At 47.2% G+C, this 13,967-nt stretch overlaps 1 protein-coding gene across 3 annotated transcripts in view; it reads right to left on the reverse strand.

Annotated features, from left to right (window-relative positions):
• The window catches only part of LOC105509075, a 280,070-nt gene that overhangs the window by 108,470 nt on the left and 157,633 nt on the right, over positions 1-13,967 (reverse strand). For 2 of the 3 annotated variants that reach the window (XR_001001381.1, XR_001001382.1), the window contains one exon: positions 6,727-6,855. The gene's annotated coding sequence lies outside the window, so the exon portion shown is untranslated. Of the gene's footprint in view, positions 1-6,726; positions 6,856-11,850; positions 12,152-13,967 lie in introns of all 3 variants that reach the window. The other variant, XR_001001379.1, reaches the window with a different exon arrangement.

Raw genomic sequence — 13,967 nt, forward strand, 5'->3', positions numbered from 1 at the left:
GGATGGAGATACCCAAATGTGTAGCACTTATACAGATTTAGCAAATGGTCCTCTCACTAGTAAAAGCTTCTAAACATTAACGTTAAGTTAAAAAAAAAAAGAAAAAAAAAGAAATTTTGAAATTATGCAAAAGCCCAGAACATTCCGCAGGAAGATTCCTTCATTTGCAAACTTGAGCATATTACATAATCATCTCCATTTCCTCACAGGTTGTGAAGAGTAAATGAGATAATATAATGTAAAGTGCTTGAAACACCATGAATAATGCATTTGAGCTATTACTATTTTTACCATGATTACTGGTAGATTAGAAGTAGTCTCTTAATAGCCATCTTGATTACGACTAGTACTAACACGACAATCACTGCAAACACTACTACTACTATAAGGATAGCACTTTATTAGTGGCGCTTAATGGTATCTATTATAATTCTCAATACTTAGCATATTTCAGGAGGAAAACTGACTGATGGACTGATATAATGCACAATTAAGGAAATGAACAAACAATTAGATACATTCCTATAATGTGAGGGGTGTATCTTAAAAGGAAAGCGGTCCCATAGGTTGCAAAGAGCAAAACCAGGAGTCAAGAGCTGTCTCTAGTCTCAGGAGCTGGATGCTGTGAATGCAGGGTGTTCAGTAAATACCTAACTGATGTCTGAGCAAGAAAGAGACAAAGAATGACAACGGTCAATTGGGTTCAGCTTAGGCAAACACTCAAAGCCAGGATACAATCAGAACAGGACAAGAGAGGCTCTTACAGTCACTTGATTCAGAGTCCTTGTTTTAAAGATGGGGCCGTGAAGGATCAAAGGGGTCAGCTGGGGATCAACACTCAAAGGGCAGCCTTGGGGCCAAGGCAGTCAAACCAGCCTGGTGAGCTGAGGGTACCCAGTAAATACAGGTAAACAGACTGTGTCTCTGCAGTGTGATAGTTAATTTTGTGTGTCAACTTCACTGGTCCACAGGATTTCCAGAGAGCTGGTTAAACAGCATTTCTGAGTATGTCCAGATGAGGTTATCATTTCAACCAGGAGACTGAGTAAAGCAGATGGTCCTCTCCAATGGGGGGTGGGCCTCACTCAGCCCACTGAGGACCTGAATAGAACAGAAAGGCACACGAAGGTTGAATTTCATCTCTGCCTGATTGCTTGTGCTGGGACATGGATCTTCTCCCACCCTTGGCATTCCTGATTCTCAGGCCTTCGAACCCAGACTGGAATCTACACCACAGGCTCTCCAGCCCTCTGCCCTTTCTGATACAACAGCTGCTTTCCTAGGTCTCCAGCTTGCAGGTGGCAAATCACAGAACCCCTCAGGCTCCATAACTGCATGAGCCAATACCTTATAATAAATAAATCTCCTAGATATAGATATAAATATCAAAGTAGATATCGATATAGACATGGATATGCATCGATCTTCATCTTCCATTGGTCCTGTTTCCCTGGAAAACTCTGACTAATACACCTGTATATTTTAAAGACTTTCAAGAAGGATAAAGCTCTTGTTTTATCCACTCTGTTCACTCCTCATAGTCTATCTCAGCACCTGACTCACAGCAGGAAAGTGGACAAGGGCAGAGAGGACACAAGGGAATGGCTACCTCCTTCCAGTCACCACACAAGGTGCTGGGGAGGTGGGTTCTGTGAGACCCAAGGCTCTGCTCCCAGGGAAAGTTGGAGAGACCATGTTCCCAAACACATCCCCCTATCAGCAGATCCCTTCCCACAAAAGGCACTGTAGAGATCCTCATCTTCAGAAGAAACAGAGCTGAAAGAAAGGGCTAGGAGTGGGCAGAGAACAATGGTGGTGAAGTAGAGACGTATGGAGAGGGGGTGAGGAGCAGCACGAGAGAGTACAGAGAATGTGCCGGGAGAACAGGGTGGCAAAGGGCAGGTTTGAGGGATTCAGAAGACTCATGTACTGATTTGAGAGCCAGCATCCACGAGCAGGGGAATCTCAAGCAATGCAATTGCTCCAAGCCTCCAGTCCCTTCATCTGTGAAATTCTGGGATCACGAAGCTGGCTTCACTCCCTGTGATTTCCTTCGGAGAAAGCACAGCAGCTTTTCTCCTTTATTCCAGGCACAGGCACCCCGCACAGTCGCACACTGCAGGTTCTCGTTTGATATTTGTGCATTATAAGAAAGGAGAAAGGATGAGCAATCACTTTATAAACTGTAAAGTCCTGGAGAGATGACAGGGCTGCCTTTGTTTCTCAAGACAGACTGGAGAGCTTCTGAAGGGGCAATACTTTCTTCCTCACTTTGCCTTTCCAGCCCCAAGTCAGTGTCCTGAATTCACTCAACCCAAGAAAATGTTCTCCAAGCATGTCCTATGTGCTGTCAAAATGCCAAAAGCTGGAAGCAGACAGAGAACAAGACCCAGACCCTGCAATCCAGGGGAGGAGAGCTGATGTTCAGGAAAGTGAAATGCTGCTTCTGGAGACAGAAGAAATGCCCCCAGGGAGAGGATCAGAATTGACTATGCCAAAGCTCAGCCTTTCCTCAAAACCATAATGATAATCAACACCCAGAGTGACAGCTGCAGAGGGTGGTCACCTGTGTGGCTGGCTGCTATGTGAGCTGGACTGAAAGACACTCAGAAATGCTTTCGTTTTCAGGGCTTGGCACAGCCACAGCCACTGCTCCTCGCTTGGGCCTAGCTCATTACAAGCATCGCAGAGGAAGCTCCGTATCTGTGGGTGTGAACGGTGTATGATCAGTGAAAGATGTTATCAGAAGAAAAAAAAATTAGGCACATTTTCCCCTAGACTTACTAATCCTTCCTCTGCAATTACCCTCATGTTTTGACATTAATTGAACTCTGTCTTTACTACTAAAAATAAACTCCAGGGCAATTGCAATGCACCAAAAACCTCAATATGAAACCACAAGAAACAGTGATAGAGAAACGGGCCAATACCAAAGGTGTTTTGAGAAGATGTTTCTGTTTCAAGTGTAGAGTTCCGAGTGGGCCGAGAGTTCTTTAAAATCCTGTGGACATCAAGTACAGGAAGCAATCTTCACACACATGCCTTGTGGCGAAAGACTGGTGCCGGCTTGTATCCCTTGACAGGGAAGCCGGAGCCTGCTGATGCGGTGTCAACAAAGGCCAGGGGGCCAGCATGGCCAGTGTGGCAGTATCAGGCAAGGAGCCAGCAGATGACACCAGGGGGAGGCAAGGCCAGGAGAGGAGTCCAAAAGAGCAAGTGAGGGTCTAAAGGGAAGAAGCCCATCCTGTCTGCATATCCAGGGAGTGGGGCCAGCGGTGAGCAAGAATGACACGGAGAGGGTCAGGAGCTAGACAGGTCAGGAGCTAGACAGGTCAGGAGCTGGACAGGTCAGGAGCTGGACAGGTCAGGAGCTAGACAGGTCAGGAGCTAGACAGGTCAGGAGCTGGACAGGTCAGGAGCTGGAAGGAGAAACAAACAGGCTCCCATTCATTGCCCATTTCCTCGGGCAAGGTTCCGTCATCCTCACAAGCAGACCAAATGGCTTCTGGTCCATGATGTGGCTGGGAAAACTGAAGTCTGGCTGGGTGTGTTGTGTGTGCCTGTAATACTAGCTACTCAGGAGGCTGAGGTGGGAGGATCGCTTAAGCCCAGGAATTGGAGGCTAGCCTGGGCCACACAGCTAAGTCCCTGTCTTTAAAAAAAATTTTTTTTTTTTAATTTTATGTGTGTTTTGAGACAGTCTTGCTCTGTCGCCCAGGCTGGAGTGTAGCGGCGCGATCTTGGCTAACTGCAACCTCTGCCTCCTGGTTTCAAGTGACTCTTGTGCCTGAGCCTCCCAAGTAGCTGGGATTACAGGTGTGTGCCACCATGCTCAGCTAATTTTTGTATTTTTAATGCTGGCCAGCCTGGTCTCAAACTCCTGGACCCAAGTGATCCGCCCACCTCAGCCTCCCAAAATGCTGGAATTACAGGCGTGAGCCACTGTGCCTGGCAAGATTTTTTTTTTTTTTTTTTTTTTTTTTAAGAAAGAGAGAAGTTTGACAAGCTGTAAAAGACTCACCTAGAGTCACATAGGCAGTGGTAGGTGGAGCCTGGGGTAGACCCTAAGTGTCTGACTCTGTTCCTGGTGCCTTTGCTGCATGGCAGGCAGCAGTCCTGACTCATGGGTGGGAAAGGTGAGGATTCCCTCCAATTGGTGTGCATCCCAGCCAGGCTGATTTCTAGGCAGGTACAGACAGGCAGGCTCCCAGTGCGAGAAGTGCCTTTAGGACAAGCAGAACTGCGGGCACAGACACAAATGCCTGGGCCTTTCTTCAGGTTCTGTCATAGAACAGACTGCCTGAGGCTGTGCTCAGAACTACGGGCCTCAGAAACCCAGCACTTGCCCCTGCTCTGTCTTTCTGCTCCCAGCAGCTGAATTCTAGGGAAATGTGTCTCCGTCACCCCACCCGGAGACAGACCTGCTAAGCTTTTGGCTTTCAGATTCTCTGCATGACTGAGGTCCCATCAGCCTTTTTCCCCAATATGTGACTAGCTTATTCCAGCCCTCCAGGTGCAATAGGGCATGGGGATCAGCTGGAAAGGCTGCTGCCCCTGTACGCTCTCCTGCTCCCTAAGCCTGCATCAGGAGCATCGGCTCCCAAGACATAATTCAATGACTGTCCCTGAGGGTCAAAAAGAGCTACAAGGCCGAGGTGGGTGGATCACGAGGTCAGAAGATCGAGACCATCCTGCCTAACACGGTGAAACCCCGTCTCTAATAAAAATACAAAAAAATTAGCCGGGCGTGGTGGCGGGCGCCTGAAGTCCCAGTTACTCGAGAGGCTAACGCAAGAGAATGGCTTGAACCCGGAAGGTGGAGCTTGCAGTGAGCTGAGATCGCGCCACTGCACTCTAGCCTGGGCGACAGAGCAAGATTCCATCTCAAAAAAAAAAAAAAAAGCTGCGTAGGGCTCCCAAGGAAGGCTTGTCAGCTGTAGACACTGTAGTAGTAGAAGTGAGAAATTCAACAATGAAATGAAAATGAATGCATAATATGAATGCACAAAGGTGCTGAGCTCTAAACAATGGAAAGGATTTTTACTTGCTAAACAGCAGCTTGGCTCCCAGTATGCTTTATGCACAAGCATCTTTCAAGAGCCACAAGAGGCAGCACCTGCTCCAGGAAGTCTCCCTGCATGGAGAAAGTCCCCTCCACCATCCTTATATATACCTAGTGAGTATGGAGTATCGTATGTGTGCCAATCTCCCCACCTGACTGAAGGGCAAGGCCTCATGCTCTTCACCTCTGCCCGCCACAGGAATACTGACTATCACAGCAGATTTGAAATGCAAATGCGCTTTTGAAAATTTAAGGCACGATACAAAAGATGATATATGTAGCACAACAGGAGTACAATTCTCTGCTATGTTCTCAGTTCTGACTTCTCTGTCTTCTCACCAGTCCACACCTTCTCACCCACCTTTCCACCCTTGCATAACTTTCAAATTCATGATAGGAATCACGTCAGTTTCCTTTTCATCGTGCCATTTATTCTTTCCAACATCTTACTTAAAAAAAATCGCAACTGACCTCATTCTTTCCTCTGAACCTTTAAAAAACTTTCTTCTTTTGGTTATTTCTCTGTCTCTTTTTCCCTCTCCTTTCAATTACTTACTTATTCACTTGTTCTTTCAGCCTGGGTCAGGCATTATGCCAGATCTTGGGATGTGTAAGACAGTCCTTGCTCTAAGCAATTTCACCAGCAATAGGGGGAATGGGCAGGGGAAGGGGCAAGGGACATTTCAACCCAGTGCAGTAGCCATGGTATAATGGAGCCATGTCTTCACTTGCCCGCTGCTGTCCAGTGGAGGAAGTAATCAACTCTGCTTTGGGTGAGGGCTGGGCACAACTGGGAAGGTGATTCTCAGCTGTTTCCCAGGCTGATTTGGTGATAGGTGAAAGGCTGGGGGGACAGCAAATGAAGGACTTCAAAATAACCTGGTACATGGAAGGAATTCTAAATGGCATAATTGATGAATAATTTGCAAAAACTCTCTTGCATTTTGGAGCATTTCTTCCTCAGTGCAAGGCAGCATGCTACGAGCTGTTTTTCTCCAATATCTCATTCAACACATGCAATATCTTCATGAGGTAGGCACTAATACCATCCCTATTCTACTAATGAGGAGATCAAGGCTTTGAGAGGCCAAGTGACTTGTCCAAAGGGAGGCAAGTAGCAAAACCAAGAAAACCCAAGTCTACTGAAGCACCCAGTCTTAACCTATAACCCTTTACCCCCTGCACCCTCAGCCTTAAGTGTGGAAGGAGCATGGAATTCAAGGAGGTGAAAGGAAGAAGCACAGGTTGGCTGGGAAAGGAGGAAGAGCTCATGTTCTGGATGTCCTGAAGGTGTTTCAATCTGACTACACAACCCTCATCCCACCTTTTCCTCTTTTCCCCAAGGCTGTCTCCACATGTTTTCGCAAGACAGCTGGAGCATCCTGCAGCTTCTGCTACAAGTGGGGCATTCACTAGGCGATGGTGGGCTCCTCCCTCCACTCAGGATAGAGGGAGAGCTTCCTAGGCACAATGAATAAGTGGACTAGACTCTGAGAACCAGGTCAAGGTGAGGTTACGGGGAGCCAGCTTCCCAAGCACATTGGAGTGGCACAGGAAGACATGCTGAGAGGTCAAGAACCACACCCCAGGTTGTGCTGCAAGAGATCATCAACTCCAAAAGCTATTTTTGGTTTCACAAGGATCAGGAGGATGAAGTCCCTTACCTTAATTCTCCAATCTCAAAATACTCCAGCTTTAGTTCAGGTAAGGACAGTTCTCAAGTCCATCCAGAGTGCTGAAGGGATATGTTTTTTTCAGATTAAAAGTGCCTAAATCCCAGGTGTAACAGGATTCTAGAAACACATAAAAAAAGGATACATATCAATATCAATGTTTATCTTGAATAGATTTGGTAATGAGATGTTTCATTCATTTCAAAGATAAAGACTGCATATTTACTATATGCTGAATGAGGAGCACAAGAAGGAGAAGACATTTAATGAGCAATGTTTATGTGCCAAGCACTGTGTTAGGCATTTTATATACATTAAACCATTTAACCCTATGAGATCGGTTTTGATATTCCCCATTTCTGAAGTCACACAGCCAGCCAGGCCAGAAGTGATGGTTGAATCTTTCTGACTCATAAGCCCCTACCCATTAATCATGTTTCCCTCCCCTACTATAGCATTTTCATTCACCTTCTTCCAAGAAAACTAGGTAGAGATGAATAAGAAACATACCCAATAACTTCATTTTGAGAATGGCCAGTCCCTGGGTGCCCAGCCCATTTCACATACAGTGGGGATCCTGCGAGCCATGGAGGCTGCATCAGATTAACATTGTCGTAAGTTTTATCTGAGCCCAACACTGTCATCTGGTAACATGTGTTCCGTGGACCTCATGCATTATTCAGGAAACAAAAAAATGTGGCCCCACCAGAGATTCTTAACTGATCATCAGGATGGCTAGATGAGGTGGTCAAAAGGGGTGGGACAGTGTGGAGAATGAGGTCCAGGAGCCACCCTTCTACGCTACCCTGAAGCAGCGCCTCGTACTTAGCCTGGGGGTTCAGGCACTGACCTTCTCCTGTCCTTCCAAGAACTGTGATGCTCCGGGGTGGCCCCCACAGAACACCCCATTCGTACATTTACAATAGGGTGCCCTTTTCCCTTTGCAGGCCCCCAACCCCCTATTCTTTGGCAGCCAAATTGTGAATGAGATGGAGCTTAGTCAGCGCAAACTCAGAATAAAGAACCCTGCAAAGTTCTGAAGGGGAATTTGCTCTCAACTCTGGAATAGCTGGTGAAACATCCTTGCCCCACAGGGAAGAACAGAGGGTGGGGGGCTTGTATTCCCCACTTGCATTTCCTCATCTCTCCCTGAGAACAACTTGGCCATAAGTGTCTTCTCTGAGGCCCTCTGGTTGTCTGTCATATTCCTTCCTTAGATGTGTTGGTATCACGGACAGGCCTGCAATGGTTCTGCAAGCCTCAGAGTCCTCGCCTCCTCCCATTCAGTGCTGGCTTAACGCATCCTGCACTCAGAGTCCAGTTCCCAGCAGCAGAGAGTGAATTCCCCCTTACCCTGAAAAGTCCCCTTGACTAGCTAGGCACGCAGAAAGATGCTGTCCTCAGCGCCTCTGGGCTCCGCAGTGAGCAGCCTCCCACACGCCTCAGGCATTGTGACTGGGAAAGCACTTTTAGCCTTATTGTCAAAATGCATTTGCTTCATTACCCAAAAAGAGCAGAGGCACAGCCTCCTGGGTGATGGTGGGCTCTTCTCAGGCTTCCTGGGCTGGCGTCCCAGCTCTACTACCTAAAGAGACTTTTTAGGACCCTGAACAAGTACTCAAACTTGAGCTCTCTGAGCCTCAGTTTCTCATCTTAGAGGCTTGTTCCTGGTGTTAAGTGAGAATCTTTGCAGAGTTTAGCACTTGTCTCTGGATATTATAAGCCCATAGACATGTCAGCTTTTATTAGTACCACTTAGGCAAATGCTAGAGACTTAACTTCTTCCTCTCCTCTCAAGAGGAAATGGAAAGGCCTCCCCTCTCTCTATCTCACCACGGTGACGTAGTATAGGGGCTCAGCACATGGGGCCAAGGGAACAAATGAAGGCAGTGAGATTGGGCTAAAGCCTGGGGCTTCAGTCAAAGGTTCTTAGCTCCAGGCCTGGCTGCCACCCTCCCTTCCCAGTGTACTCATCTGTGAAAAAGAGTGGATTCAAACATTAGCCGTCTGCCAGGTGCACTCACAGGATTAAATGAGACAGTGTGTAAAAGAGGCACTCTGTAAACTACCAAGGAAATCCAGCTAATTACAACAACAGTGTCTTTACTGGCAAATGCTATAGAGGACATTTCACTAAGGACTATTCTCCTGGGACCTCACTGCACACACACACACACACACACACACACACACACACACACAATCCCCAAGAAGTCAGGAGACAGACATAACCTTTCTTCCCATTTTACAGATGTGGAAACTAAAGTTCAGAGGAGCTAAGGAGGCTGCCTGACACCAAGAGACAAATCCACAAATACAGGGCTGAAGTGTTGGTTTGCAAGCTGATGTCCTCTCCTCCCTCCCAGGGGCTGGGAAGAGGGGATTGCAATAACCCAGCATGTTGGCTCCTGCAGAAAAAAGACCCTTTTTCCAAGGCAGCCAAACTGATTAACGTTTTTAATTAATGTTTTTAGCCTCACACACAAAACAATGTTCCATGGAAATGAAAGAAATTAAAATTTCTAAGCTTCTCCCAGGAGCTGCCAAGAATCCTGGGCAGACCAGGGTGTTTGCAGCCCAGTGCAAAGCAGAAGGTCATAGCCCCACCTGAAAACGCTGAACCTGCTTAGCAGGGGGTCACTTCCCACCCACAGAGTGACAGGCCACTAGGAGAGAACTTGCTCAGAAATATGCCAATGCCAATAATTGGTGGGAGAAGCAGGGAGTGAAGAGGAAGGTCTGATGGGAGGTGCTGGAGCCTGGGACTGAAGGGACAGGTGGCTGCCCCCAGACCCTCTGGCTATCCTCCCACCTGACACAGTTCTCAAGGATGGGATATCCACCTGCTGTGTCATTGACTGAGGTACCTGCACCTGATGTGGCCAAGCAAGCCATGGGCTTTCTAAGGACACTGACAACACTTCCCTGATGTTGCCTGGGACCGCAGAAAGTCATGCTGGGCCCAATGCTGTGCTCTGATGTCTGTGGAGCCTGAGTGCCAAGGCCAGGCAGACTCAGGATCTCCAAGGCTCCCAGGAGGTTCGGGGCAGAGGTGTGCTCTGTGTTAACATCTGTTCTCCTCTGCCAGCAGAATATCAAGCATGCCACAGTTTCAGATCATCCATTCCTCTCCACAGGCCAAGAGGCAGGGCCATATTTTCTTCCTTCTCCAACCGGAAGGTGAATTGCACAGGGGCTAGGTAACCTGAACAAGGACAGGCAGTCCCACATGTAAGGCAGGTCTCTGTTGGAAGGACGGAGAGACCCAGGGTATAACACACAACACTGACTAATCACCAGCTCTGCTACCAGCAAGGTGGCTCATCCTGCACAGCTGCTGGCCTTGGATGCCACCAGAACGTGGCTCAGGCAGTGGGGCCAACTGGGTGGGCAGATGGCAGCGAGGACTAGCCACCAAGGGCTAGGGTAGGAGCCCTTGGCCACTTGGCAGGAGACAGTGAACAAGCTTCAAAATGAGCAACAGCACTTGGGTTCATGATGTAAAAATCATCAAAACACCATCGCCCACTGAAAATAGACCACGGAGGTAGACTAAGGTACCTTCAGGAGCTATAGATGGCAGACAGCGGAACTGTTTTCCCTGGGAAGCTCCTGAGTGCAAGCTCCAGCTGTGGGATATGTTCTTTCCCTCTGGAGAAGGCCCCATAAAAGGACACAGAAACAGATACTGCTTCTCACAGGGAGTCAGCAGAACCTGGCCCCAATGCTTGCTAGATTCTATCAAATCCAGCAGGCTGAGCATAGGGTGCAGGGCAGGGTGGGAAGTGCATAGTCTGCCCAGGTCTGAGCTGGTCCCCGCCAGTTAGGAACTGTGTCAACATGGGAAGTCAGTCAAGCCTCTCTGGTCTTCATCTGTAAATCAAGGATTTAAAAAAAAAAAAAAAAGCAGCTACTCAATCAGGCACGGTGGCTCACACCTGTAATCCCAGTACTTTGGGAGACTTAGGCAGGAGGATTGTTTGAGGAGAGAAGATCGAAACCAGCCTGGAAGGTTGGGTGCAGTGGCTCATGCCTGTAATCCCAACACTTTGGGAGGCTGAGAGGGGAGGATCATGAGGTCAGGAGTTCAAAACCAGCCAGGCCAAGATGGTGAAACCCTGTCTCTGCTAAAACTACAAAAATTAGCCAGGGGTGGTGGCAGCCACCTCTAATCCCAGCTACTCGGGAGGCTGAGACAGGAGAATCACTGGAAGCTGGGTGGCAGAGGTTACAGTGAGCCGAGATTGTACCACTGCACTCTTGCCTGGGTGACAGAGTGACAATCTGTCAAAAAGAAAGGAAAAGAAAAGAAAGGAAAAAAAGAAAGAAAAGAAAGAGAGAAAGAAAAAGAGAAAGAAAGAGAAAAGAAAGAAAAGAAGGAAAGAAAGAAAGAAGGAAAGAAAAAAGAGAGAAAGAAAGAAAAAGAAAGAAAGAAAGGAAAAGAAAAGAAAAAGAAAGAAGGAAGGAAGGAAGAAAAAGAAAAGAAAAGAAACCAGCCTGGCCAACATGGCGAGACCCCCGTCTCTACTAAAAACACAAAAATTAGCTGGGAATGGTGGCGCATGCCTGTAATCCCAGCTACTTGGGGGGCTGAGGCAGGAGAACTGCTTGAACCTGGGAGGCAGAGGTTGCAGTGAGCTGGATTGTGCCACAGCACCCCAGCCTGGGCGGCAGAGCAAAACTCTGTCTCAAAAAACAACAGTAACAACATAAAGCAGCTACTCTCGGACTGGGGTAGGGTGGATGGGGGTATTGTATTGCAGCGTCTGCAGAATGCTTAATACAATCTCTGGCTCAGAGTTGGCGTTTGATAAACACTTTGTTATTCTCAGATTCTAATTGCTATCCTTATTCCTGTTGCCTGGTAAGCAAATTAGGTTTCAGAACAGATAGTCTGGATTTGAATCCTAGCTCTGCCACTTGCTGAGAATGTGACCACAGACAAACCATTTTACTTCCCGATGCCTCGGTTTTCTTATCTACAGAAATGTGGATGTGACCACCAGCCACAGGGGACCACTGAGGATTACAGAATTAAAGCGAGTGGTGTGGTATGAGCTTTCAAAAATAGCAGTCTCAACCCAAATTGAGGACCATTTCTACAAAACAATTTACCTGGACTCTTTAAAAATGTCAAAGTCGGCTGGGTGCGGTGAGTCATGCCTGTAATCCCAGCACGTTGAAAGGCCAAAGCGGGTGGATCACTTGAGGTTAGGAGTTTGAGACCAACCTGGCCAACATGGTGAAACCCCGTCTCTACTAAAATTACAAAACTTAGCCAGGCTTTGTGGTGCACACCTGTAATATCAGGTACTCGGGAGCCTGAGGCAGGAGAATCACTTGAACCCGGGAGGTGGAGGTTGTAGTGACCTGGGATCAAGCCACTGTACTCCAGCCTGGGCCACAGAGTGAGACTCTGTATCAAACAAAACAAAACAAAAAAATCAAAGTCAAGTATGACTGGGGAACATGAGACACTGCCACTAAATGCCATAATGACCCATAATTGGGAAAAAAAATAGTCAAAAAGGACGTTACTGGGACTACTGATCAAATTGTGTGTGGCCTGAGGATTAAATAATACAATTGCAGCACTGCTAAATTTCCTGAGTTTGATGATTACACAGTCGTTATGTAAAAGAATGTCGTTATCCTTAGGAAACACACACTGAATATTTAGGGATGAAAGGGCATGTCTACAACTTACTCAAATGGGTCAGGAAAAAATAGTGTATTTGGTGGGGGGGTGGAGTGTGAGTTAACAACTGATGATCTGGGTGTGCAGCAGTTCTTCATATCTTCATAATTTTTTTCTGCAAGTTTGAAATTATATTAAAATAAAGAAGGACCACAAGCTACAGAACAAGAGGGCGAGAACCACCCTGAAGGGCCTGGAGTATTAACTGTCCATGCAAGCAAGAAATCAAAGCCTTCCTCAAAAAAACCTGTGTCACCTGAATTACAAATGTTAGGATTTATTATGTAGAAAACTACAAAGGGCAAGGCTGAAATTTCATTGGAACCACCACCTCTGTCCAAGAAGAAAGAAAAATGGATGGCTGCTACTGTTCCTACAGCCCAGGGCCAGGCTGACAGGGCCATCAGGAAACAACTAGGCCACATCCCTAGCCATCCAGCAGCCTGGCGCATAGGTGAACTGGGATTTGACCCCAGGCTGCCTCAACATGAGGCCAGAGGAGGGCAGGTACCCCAAGTCAAGCAGCAGCCAGCCTCAAGATCAGCCGTTCCTCTGAAGCCGAGGCCCCACACACTGTAACGCTGAGCCCTTAATATGGCTGCAAACTGCACGGGAGCCCAGACCCGTGTCTCCCTGCCCTGTGTACTCCCACCACACTGCCCCCAGCGCTGTGCACAACAGGCGCTCAACACTTGTCTGTAGATGGACTCATGGACACACATCTTCTTTTCAATAATGCACAGACTCTTTCAGGAAGAAGGACCAAGAAACCTGCAACAACTGCGTCCCAGGGAGGAGAAACAGCGGTCTGGGGACATGAGGGTTGGCAGTCTTCATTGGAAAACTTTGTATACCTTTTGGATTTTGTGTCTTGTAAATGCTTTACTTATTCAAAAAGTTTTGTGTTGTTTTTCTTAATTACTTTAATTGATTCATTTATTTTATTTATTTATTATTATTTATTTATTTATTTTTGTAGAGGCAGAGTCTCACTGTGTTGCCCAGGCTGGTCTGGAACTCTTGAGCTCAAGCCATCCTTCCTCTCCTGCCTCCCAAAGTGCTGAGATCCCAGGCATGAGCCACTGCACCCAGCCATTTTGTTTTTTTTAATACAAAAGGAAAAAAAAGAAATTGACGAAGTTACCTATGTCAAAGTTACCTGTGAGGCTGCCATGTGTGTGAAGCCGTGAGTAATCCCACGCTACTTAATGCTGAGTCCCTGGCACACAGCAGTTGCTCGCTACGCTACACATCCTCCTGTTTTCAGAGGGTGAAGAGACTAGAATGATTAAAGACTCAGACTCAGCAGCATCACTGATTTTACTGGAGAGTGTTTAGATTTGATCACCAAAAGTCCAGTCCTTATGTTTCTGAAACACTAGAGCTGCTGTTAAAACAAGGTCGGAAAGCCAGCCTCAAGTAATCCTAACATCGTTACCCAACTCCAATAGGTGCCAGAAACTGTCAAGATGTTTTCATCCCTACAACAACCCAAGAAGGTGGGTAGGTGCTCATATTATCCCCATCTTACATC

This window comes from Colobus angolensis, unplaced genomic scaffold (assembly GCF_000951035.1).
Source record: "Colobus angolensis palliatus isolate OR3802 unplaced genomic scaffold, Cang.pa_1.0 Scaffold17, whole genome shotgun sequence".
Classification (NCBI taxonomy): Eukaryota; Metazoa; Chordata; class Mammalia; order Primates; family Cercopithecidae; genus Colobus; species Colobus angolensis.